The sequence below is a fragment of the Triticum urartu genome, chromosome 1, assembly GCF_003073215.2.
Source record: "Triticum urartu cultivar G1812 chromosome 1, Tu2.1, whole genome shotgun sequence".
Classification (NCBI taxonomy): domain Eukaryota; kingdom Viridiplantae; phylum Streptophyta; class Magnoliopsida; order Poales; family Poaceae; genus Triticum; species Triticum urartu.
In genome coordinates, this window is record NC_053022.1 from 544325990 (window position 1) to 544336817 (window position 10828).

A 10828-nucleotide genomic window follows, 5' to 3' on the forward strand; every position below is an offset into this window, starting at 1 on the left:
CCTCTGTTCTGTTCGGTAATAATTCCCGAGTGTTCGCCGAGCCGCCGTCTCCGCCTGCGTCGCCGGTCCAGCGGGTTCGCTTCTCCGGTTCTCCCGTTGCTGTTCGTCGCCGCCCTCTGCCCCCTCTAGCCGACGGATTCTTGGTAAGGAAGCTATAGCTTGCACCGTCGCATGGATCTCTTTCTGCCATCGTTTTTTTCCCCTTTGTTGACAACCAGATCTCGCTGCGCTATTGTCTTTCCTTCTGCCATAATCAATTATTTCGACAACTCTTAATTACCCACGCTAATGCAGTAGCAACTACTACTAACAGCAGTAAGTATGAGGCGAAAATTTATTGGGTTGATCTTGCTGGCTCGTTTCAAATCAAAATAGTACTGTATGTGCTACTGTCCAAAGGTGCCATGTGTTTCGGTGTCTATTTCTTCTCAGGTACTTCCTCTGTTCCGAATTACTTGTCGCACGCATGGATGTATCTAGATGTATTTTAATTTTAGATACATCCATTTCAGCGACGAGTAATTTGGAACGGAGGGAGTTCTGACAGCAGCAAGTGCACTATTCAAACAGAAAAGAAACTGGGTTACCTCGGACCCAAATCTATTCAAATTTATAGAAAAGTATGCATCGAGGTTCACAATACTAACACCCAAATTATCCCCATATGTTGTGTTGATTTCACTGCAGACCATCTTACTGTATTTTACTAGATTATGACAGGTTAAATGGCCACGACTGAAATTGGGGGTGACATGATGGATAGCAGCAGAAGGAAGAGTGCCGAGGCTGCGATGATCACAGGAGCTCAGGTGTTCCCAAGCAACAACAAGAGGAAGAAGGCCCTTCTACTATCTCTTTGTGCACGGTTGCTTCCTGATGAAATGATGTTGGAGGTGCTGCTTCGGCTCCCTGTCAAATCCATTCTCCGCTTCCGGGCCGTCTGCCGCGCTTGGGCTGCACTATTCTCCTCCGAGGATTTTTGCAGCCACCACATGGCCATCTCCAAGGTGGTGAGACCAGCACCAAAGCTACTCATGCTTGTCTCGCCCACAACAGGATTGAACTCCACTGCAATGTACTCATGCTCGCCGTCAGGCTCCAGAGATGACTTACTCTTCACAGTTGACACCGCACGCCGCAATTCCATGGGAATAGTGACGCCCTCGACAGACCATGGACTCACCCTTCTATATGATGATGCCGTGCCAGCTTACTATGTTTGCAATGCGGCTACACGGGCAATCACACGTCTGCCGCCTCATGGTTCTCCAACATATCGTTCCGCTACCGGGCTGGGATTTGATGCCCGGACTAGGGAGTACAAGGTGGTGAGGTTGATCACTGGGGGTTGCGGTGACAAGGAGAGGAACAAGTGTGAAGTGTACACGCCTGGAGCTGCTTGCTGGAGGCCGGCTGCCGGTGGAGGAGTACCTTTCAGGTTGTCCAGGTATGCAATTTCTGCAGCTATACATGCGGCGACGCACAAAGTGCCACCGGTGTTTGCCAACGGATTACTACACTGGTTCATCGGTCCTTCCCTTATCGCCACAAGGACAAGAGCTCCCATCCTAACATTTTCCTTGACGGACGAGACCTTCGGATGTGTCCGATCACCACCACCCTTCTGGACATCAGAAGTGGACCTGCGCTACGGGTCTGAAAAAGAACACCTGGTTGTGATGGATGACCGCCTGTGCATGGTCCGTGACCTTCGCAACACAATCCCTCGTGATGGCACTTTGGAGATCTGGAAGCTGGTGGATTATAGCCCTGGTGAATGGTCACTGTATCATTGAATTCATTTGTTCGGGCACGTGGGAATATATTTGCTTGATGCGATGGCTGTGAGGGTTGTTGGACTCATTGGCGGCTGCAGTTCAGGGAAGAAGATAGTCATTGCTTCTAGCAATTACAAGTTCCCCGGCCAGTTTGAGCAGAAGCTTCACACCTATGACCCTAGGTGCCAAGCTCTAGAGACCATCCTTTCCATCACCGAGACACACACACATAACAGGCCTGGTTCAACATTCAGTTTATTTGAAGAGAGCCTTGTTCAAGTGCATAATAAACCAATGGATAGCTAGCCATGCGATCTATCATGGCTAATGCATGCCACTAAATCAGACAGACATAAGGTCTAAGCTTTTGTGCAACTAGCTGCTCAGATTGATTTTTGACTGGAAATTTTGTTCTGTAATGCATTAAACAGTAGAATATGGTGAATAGACCAAAGGTCACTGTTGTGGATATCTTCTAGCACCCGGAGTACTTCAAATCTCGTCGATATTATACCTGCCACATGTATTGTGGCGGTTCTAGCTTTGAAGTTGGTTAATGTTATACCTGGGGTAAGAGAAGCTCAGCCAAAGTGCTATCTTGAGGCGATGAATTTCTTTTTGGTTGTTCATGCTCCATTCATTTGAAAAGAGTATTAGTTTGGTAACACGACACAGAATGATTTATGGGAAATTAGTCTGTAAAGAGTAGTAGTTTGGAAAGGTCTGTAACATTTGGGCTTAGAAATTATTAGTTGGTAGATCTATGACGAGGATAAAAATGTTGAATGCATTGATTAATGAAATTTGTCAACCACAGTTTACTTGGGCGTCTGAACGTTTTAGAGATTTCTGCATACAAGTTTTCATGTTGGAACTAAATTGTCCCAATTCTCATGCATGTGGGTGTTGTGGTAGGGACATGACGAGATCGTGATGATTGGATTAATTTCCAGTTTATTTGGGTACGCATCAAGTTGGTGTTCAAAGCGGCCAATATTTTTGTCTACTCTGTTGTGTGCTTAGCTAGACGGTCACATGTTCAGAACCACTCTTAACGACACAATGATCATGGTAATTGCTTGCACTGTTCTACGCGCTGTAGTTATGTTTCTTCTATACTCTCCTTGAACGTCTCATCGATTGAATAATGCACTTTCCTGTTTGTAGCTTGCAAATATATCCATCTGATGTTTCAGTGACAAATTGATGATCAATAGATCAGGCTTTGTGCTTCAAATCCGTCTGACCGAGAAGGCGATGGCAAAGATTTATGCGGATCTGGCTTTTGATACGAAGCATCCATTCATGTCCATAATATGTTCTGATCGTGCTTGCATAATTGTCTGTAGGTATATGCAACTTTTTCAGGAATTTTCTCAATAGTTTCTTAAGTAAAACAATCTTATACCATTGGAAGTAACACCACTGGCTAGGCGGTAATGATGTTCATCGTTTACATGTTTTATAACAGAAGCTTAAACCAAAATCATGGAGATTGGGAACCTACCATACACAGGAAGCGGCACGCCCTCCCAATGATGTTGTGGTAGTATTGAGGAAGATTCACCGGTCACCACGGTTGGCTACCTTGCCCGCAACCACTACTAGCAAGCTCATGCCAATCACGGGTCACCTCTTTTGTTAACGGCAACTGCTACATCATTAGCAATTCAAAATCAACAAGGACTTTCAGATTTGTTCTTGTTTACCAAAACGTCACTAGTAGAAAACAGGGCTTTGGTCACGGGGCAGTTTTCACATTAGTCCCGGTTCAGTCAAGAACCGGGACTAACGTGAGCATTTATCCCGGTTCGTGCGGCTAAGGCATTAGTCCCGGTTCACCTGGGCTCTTCAGTCCCGGTTCGTGCCATGAACCGGGACTAAAGGGTGCGATGCCCATTAGTCCTGCTTGGTGGCACCAACCGGGACTAAAGGTTAGACCTTTAGTACCGGTTGGTGCCACCAACCGATACTAATGGGTTTGGAGGCATTAGTACCGGTTCATGGCACGAACCGGTACTAAAGGTCCCATTTTCAAACTCCCCCCCCCCCCCCGGACCGCCTTTTCAGTTTTAGAAAAAACAAAAGAAAATGATGGAAATGTCAAAAAAAAAATAAGTTTCCCATGTGATATGTGGTTTACTTGTTGGGAAAATTTACAAATATGAATTTCGACTTTATTTGCAAAATCTCTCTGGAATTTGTAAAATTGGCATAACTTTTGCATACGAACTCGGATTAAAAAAATTATATGAAAAATCATCTACTCGAAAAGTTACATCCGAATTTAACAGGGGGAACCCCATTAAACATTTTCAAAATCCTCAAAAACCTAACAGAAAAAAGTTACGGGGCTTTTAAGATCTAGAATGGAAAAAATCGAAAAAATTACTAGTCAAATCTGGTCAAACAGTGGTCAAACTGTCGTCAAACAATGGTCAAACTAATTATTCTAGAATATTAGTGTTACTAAATAATTATTTCAGTTATTTTGAATTTTGGTCAAATCTGGTCCAAACTGTGGTCAAACTAATTATTCAAGAAATATTGTTACTAATAATATTGTTTTTAAAACAATAGTTTCAAATTCAAAACAGTGAAAATGTGGTCACTTCATGCTCAAGCAAAATTCATGAAGGTTAATAGGATTGACATCTTACTATTGTCAGGAAAACAACAAGTGCAGACTTGGAAACGAGAGAGAATAGAAACCCGGAAGTTAAGCGTGCTCAAGCTGGGGGAATGGGAGGATGGGTGACCGTTCGGGAAGTTAGATGATTTGGAATGATAAGGGGTGATTAGAGGATAAATTGATCAGTGATGAGGGGTGGTGATTACACACTAGAGGTTAAAATAATTCAGAAATTTGAAAATTTTAAAAATTCCAAAAAAAACATAAATTTCCAACCGGGACTAAAGGTGGAGCTCCACGTGGCCGCGCCCTTTAGTCCCGGTTCGAAAACCGGGACTAAAGGGGCCTTACCAACCGGGACAAAAGCCCATTTTTTTACTAGTGCGTGACAGGAAAATGGATGAATAATTATGAAGTACTCCCTCCGTCTCAAAATATAAGAACTTTTTTTACACTAGCATAGTATCAAAAACGTTCTTATATTTTGGGACAGAGGTAGTATCTGTTTATGCATATCGTACATCGAAACAAGAAAAGGACATACATGTAAATTATGTCGGGTAACTTGCTTGGATTCTTACCTGATTTTGAGTTACTTCATAACAATGCACAATTAACTGTCTATGATTTTCCATTCACACAATGTAACTTTTACCCAAATATGTTTACATCTTGTATATAAAATATGTTTCTGATGTATACAAAAAATGTAGAGTCTATATTGAAAAAGTTGTTACGTATTGAACATAAAGAAAACCGATGAAAATCGACAAAGAAACAAAGAAACATAGAAACCCATGTATAGAAAAACTATGTAAAAAATACAATGTGTATGGAAAAAACATATGGATTGTGTATTAAAAAAAGTGAAAAGACTTGTGTTCTATAGGAACAGCTGCCTATGTTCACCCGGCTGCCCTGCCTGTCGCAGAACCGCTGTGAAGCATCCATTCTATTCAATTAGAAATAGCATCTATAACTAGTAGTAGACGGTTGCTTCGAGGTCTCACAGGTCCTGCTTAAGCGAAAATGTAGTTGTGGAAGTAGTCTTGCCCACTTTGCCTTACGCTCATAGAGATCTATAAGTATCCCTCTTGTCTAAGTAGGTAAGTACGCTCGGCCCAGTACTAAACTTTAGCATTAAAGCCAGAGTCCTTCTTTTCATGAATGTTCAGGAAGAAGAGAATCCCTAAGTGAGAATTGAATGCCATCCCATTTCCTAAAGAAAGAGATTTCCAATATACGTGAATCACGAAAGAACCAATGCTGTAACTTGCTTCATCCGGCATTATAAGTAATCAATGAGATTTTCTTCCTCGAGAACAAAAAGCTACACGAGGAGAGCCTTGTTTACTGATATGTTACTAAAAGACCAGAGGTGATGGCCTCTGAATTGCAGGGTATGGAAAGTGGGTGTTAATCAACAAGATTATCTACATTTGCGGAAACCACTACTGGAATAAAGTTAGATCTTTATTTCATTTCAAGGAAAAGTTTCAGGGTTTAGCCACCACTCAGACAGTAGTGAAAAATCAAACTAACTCTAGGCGAAAGTGCACGGAGGATCTGTGATTCCTCCTACCTTATGAGCCCTTACGAAATGCCATTTTGAATGATGGACAAATCATGGGTGTCGGCGGTCTAGTCAGAGCATTTTGGAGCGCCTGAGCGGGCAAAGTAGGTTGACCCGTCCCGAGGGGGAGGGAACAAACGGGCAATTGAACACCATAGGGCACAAACGAATCGCCAGTAACGACCTGTATATATCAGGCAAGAGGTGCTACTCCGACCCGGAATCCTGCGTGATGGTTGGTCACCTTACCAATAATCTTCTTAATGTTGGAGAAAATGAGGATCATTGACTTAAATTGGAATTGATACCTAGACTACTTGGTTCTAGCTTGCCACCCCAGAAGGCAACGTATACACAAGTATAGACTATAGGTAACACTGTAGGGTACAGCCTTGGGTAGTCTTAGGGTTTTCCAAGATATGATATGATCGGGTTATTTATTAGAATTGGAAATAGCTAGACGAATAAGTAGGCTTTAAAAGGACGAATAAAGTAGGCCTTCTAACTCAAAGTACTCCAGCTTAAGGAAAGACATGCAACATTGGTGATCAACGTATGGAATTTCCGCTATTCCGTTCCGGGAAAACACTTGTTTTTTCACGTTTTTCCTTCGCTGTTCTTTCCTGGATTTTTTGTTGATGATTCTTCCCCTTAAAAAAAGCTTTTCCCTATAAAAAATATGTGGCCCTTTTCTTTCCCGAAAAGGCATTCATTGTTCGTTCTGTGCCAGGAACCAGATTTGAACTGGTGACACGAGGATTTTCAATCCTCTGCTCTACCAACTGAGCTATCCTGACTATTTATTGTGCATCATCCTAGTAGAGTACTTGTATCTATGTCAATTAAAGGGACTAAAAAAGAAAAAAGTATTCTCAAATTGGACTTAGTAAATATCAGGATAATGATATGGATTGTGAATGACTTACTTAATAATAGGGATTACTTGCCTATACTATAATATGTTCATTTGTATGAATGGGATAAGATCCAAAGAAGTCAGTTCGGATCCGTTTGTGAAAGAGTAGAATAAGAAAGATAGTGAATCTTGTTTGAACCATTAATGAAAAATAGAGGTTGGTACAATAGTTAGGAAGTAAAATGGGCTTTTTATTGGGGATAGAGGGACTTGACTTGAACCCTCACGATTTAGAAAGTCGACGGATTTTCCTCTTACTAGAAATTTCATTGTGGTCGATAACGTTGGTGAATTAACAGAAACGGAAAGAGAGGGATTCGAACCCTCGGTAAACAAAAGCCTACATAGCAGTTCCAATGCTACGCCTTGAACCACTCGGCCATCTCTCCTACATAATCTTATTATTGACCAGAAACTGAGTGAATAGCGAGTTTTCGTATCACTAAAGTACAGGTACAACCGATCACAGGTTCCATAGGGAGTTTGACTTCCTTTCCAATTTCATATTTCTCAACAACAACTTCTCTCATCCCCACGGATCTATTCAAAATTCTGGAATCGTCCCATGTTTCTATTTCGATTGGTATGGCGTGGCGTATACACGTTATGGCAAACAAACGTATGGTTACTACTCTATTTTCTCATGGGGCTTTGTTAACCTTTCTTTTTTCTTTTTGGATCATAACCAAATAAAAAAACTTCTTCTCGAAGTTAATCAGAATCCATAGTCAAAAATTCAGTCCTTGGTTTTATTCAAGTTAGATGAAATAGTAATAGTTGGCTCACATTGGTATACTACGAAATCCAATCTGATTCAATATTGAATATCTCTCCTTGTCGGACAATTAAGCAGAATAAAATATCTATTATCGATTTTTTAGAATCGAATTAGTCTGTTTTTTGCTAATTTCGTACTGTATAATTCCTTTGTTTATGGGATCATTTTCCCCGAGGGTTTCCAATCAATGGGGGCGTAGTATAGGTAGTTAGAGAGTGTAGCTCCCCTAAGCTTGAATTCTTTACCCGATTCTTTAGAGATGGATAGGTTTGATTTTTCCGTACCGTAATAGAAGAGCTTCAGAAGAAAGAACTAATATATAAAACACGAACCATTCAAGCTAAAGATCAGAGGATCCGTAATAGGACTCTCATAGACTTGCCGGGAAATAGAAAATTTGGAATCGGCTTTTCTTTTGCGCTAAAAAAAACTTGAGGCCTTTTCCCTTATTATATGGCATATCCATACTTTAATAACCTAGTGCCTGATCGATTGAAAGCAATATTTACTGTCAGATAGAGAGATGCTGATAGGAAAAAGGATGGTATTTACTTATTCTCAAGAATATATAGAAAGGGAAAAGCTTAATAGCCACTATTGATCCCCTGAACAGAGCACATGATTCGGGATCAGGTGCGATGTGAAGAGGTAGCCTAGCCTTTTATGAGAGTCAATTGGGAAGTGGAAAGGCAAAACCATTAGTTTAAGTTCCCGGCTTTAGTCCTCTGTGAAGTTCAGTCAACCATTTGAGTCAATTTGGAGTAAATAGTAAGACTTCGGATCGCACCATTCATAATGTTGCATCTCAATACTTGGCATCTTTTTCCCACTGCTGGCTCAGAAATTCGCCTTGGTTTCACCGGAATTCGTTTATTTCGTTCATTAATTCGTTCTGATAGCTACGCAGAGGTCTTTCCTTACGACTCCCGTGCTTAATACGAAAAGCGGTTCTTGTGTGAAAAGTGCCAACTGACTATCTCCTTATTTTCTGATTGTTCTTCCGATAGGAATATTCCCTTGATCAGCTAACCTGGCCCAAGCATAACAATAGTGCATTTCCCCTTGATGGTACGATTTACATATCTTCTACCTCTGCTACTTCTGTTCAGGAAGGTTAGTTTAGGCACTCCATCCCTGAGGGCTGCATCAGCTTATCTTTCTAGAAATCCCAGCTATAAGCTAGATCGGTATAAATAGGGCATTAAGCAGCAATAACAGAGATAGCATCCATGAGTTTTTTAATCCATCCTTTAGCATCGCCTGACTCGGACAAGGTGTTTCCTTCCTTCGCAATACCCGGCCAGGGCAATGTAGCTATCCCAATAAGATATGAAAGCTGGGCCACACCTGAGCAAGGAACTTATACATAGAAGTAACAGTAAATGTGCAAGATTTGGACCACTGCCATTTCCTTAAACCATCAATCAACAAATTGAAATAGAGATATCGGTATCTTCCAATCTGCCACAAGGATCTAGTCGCCAGTATCTTTGCCTTCTTCCCAACTTATCCCAGCATTCCTTGTAAAGCGTTGCTATCACTATTTCTCCCTCCGGTGGCCTTGAGGCGTCTCGATCAATCGGTGTATCCGCCACAGGACACACCTCCTTCTCTCAACCATCCGAACAAGAAGATTTTAGCACTAACCCTCCTGCAGCTTTCTTTCCGACCGAAGTACCGCTTTTCTTTGCACTACTTTCGAACCGTATCAGGAACAAGAGCTTATGCGTTGCTTTCTTTTCGCAGTACCCGCCCCCAGGGGTCATTACTTGATGAAGAGTGCTTCCCCTTTGAGCACCTTATCTTGGCCATCAATATAATTAATCCATCCTGCCTGTCTAGATATTGCTGTTAATACACAGGTTGATTGTATGACTATGGCATAGTGAGTTCTGGCTCCTAGCTGACATACTGAATACAGCATCGAAGCGGGTCTATCTTATTCCGATGTAACGATTCCATTGAATATTGTGATAGCATCCTTGATTTCAGCTAGCTATTCTCAGTGATATGCTTGCTCCTCTTGGATTTCATCTTTCGATATCACAAGAACGTCAAGAAATTCATATCTTCGTTATCCTTAGTGCTCGACTACTCGCAAAAAAAAACACATAATACTACTAGTACTACAAGCCAAACCACAAAAAACAAGGGCAATGACGACATCAAACATGTTCTTCATACTTAAAGGTTGCGCCTGGATTTAATTGGGCATAATCACGTTCATGACAACTACATAGCAAAAATCTTAAAGTCCTTCAGTTACAGAAGATTTCAACAACAGTGACTTTTCGTCTATTAGCCTTTTAGCATGGAGCCGTAGTTTCTTTAGCACATTTTTGAATGCCAGGTCTTGATGAGTTTTATGCACTGGAGCAAGGCTCTCTTCATGTAAGCTGAATCTTGAACCAGGGATGAAGCCCATAAAAAAGGCGTGTGTCTCGGTGACCGGAAGAATGCCCTCTAGAACTCGACGGCTAGGATCATATGAGTAAACCTTTTTCTGAAACTTGTCGTGAACCACGTGCTTGCTAGTACCAATCACAATCTTCTTCCCCGACTTGCAACTGCCAACAGTACCAAGAACCCTCACAACCTGTTCCTCAGCAAATTCACCTTTTACCTGCCCGAACAAATCGATTCGATGATTCAGCGACCAATCACCGGAGCCATAATCCAGCAGTCCCCAAATCTCCAAGGTGCCGCCATGAGGGATTCCGTCGCGAAGGTCCCGGACAATGCACAGCTGGTCGTCCATCACAACCAGGTGCTCTCCTTCTGACTGGGACCAGGAGCGCGGATGTTCTCTTGGTCCCCAGAACGGCGGTGAACGGACACATCCGAAGGTCTCCTCTGCGACTGAAAAGGATACGATAGCAGCTCTTAGCCTTCTGATGATAAGTGAAGGATTGATCAACCAGTGCAGGAATCCGTTCGCGAACGCAGGCGGTATTTTGTTCACCGCCGCATGTTGAACTGCAGAATTTGTAAACTGGGACCATTTGAAGGGCACTCCTCCAGTCGCCGGCCTCCAGCGATCGGCTCCGGGTGCGCACACATCACAGCTGATCGTCTCCTTCTCATCGGAAAGCCCATTGATCAACCTCACGACCTTGTACTCCCTTGTCCCGGCGTCAAATCCCAGCCCCGC

General features: G+C 42.3%; 2 non-coding genes and 1 pseudogene across 2 annotated transcripts; 1 reads left to right on the forward strand and 2 right to left on the reverse strand.

Annotated features, from left to right (window-relative positions):
• LOC125528450 lies at window positions 1-2389 on the forward strand (annotated as a pseudogene).
• A 4318-nt stretch (window positions 2390-6707) lies between these two features.
• TRNAF-GAA lies at window positions 6708-6780 on the reverse strand. The gene has a single exon. It is a non-coding gene; the product is annotated as a tRNA-Phe (tRNA).
• A 421-nt stretch (window positions 6781-7201) lies between these two features.
• Window positions 7202-7288, reverse strand: TRNAS-GGA. Its single transcript has one exon. It is a non-coding gene; the product is annotated as a tRNA-Ser (tRNA).
• Window positions 7289-10828: the final 3540 nt, after the last annotated feature.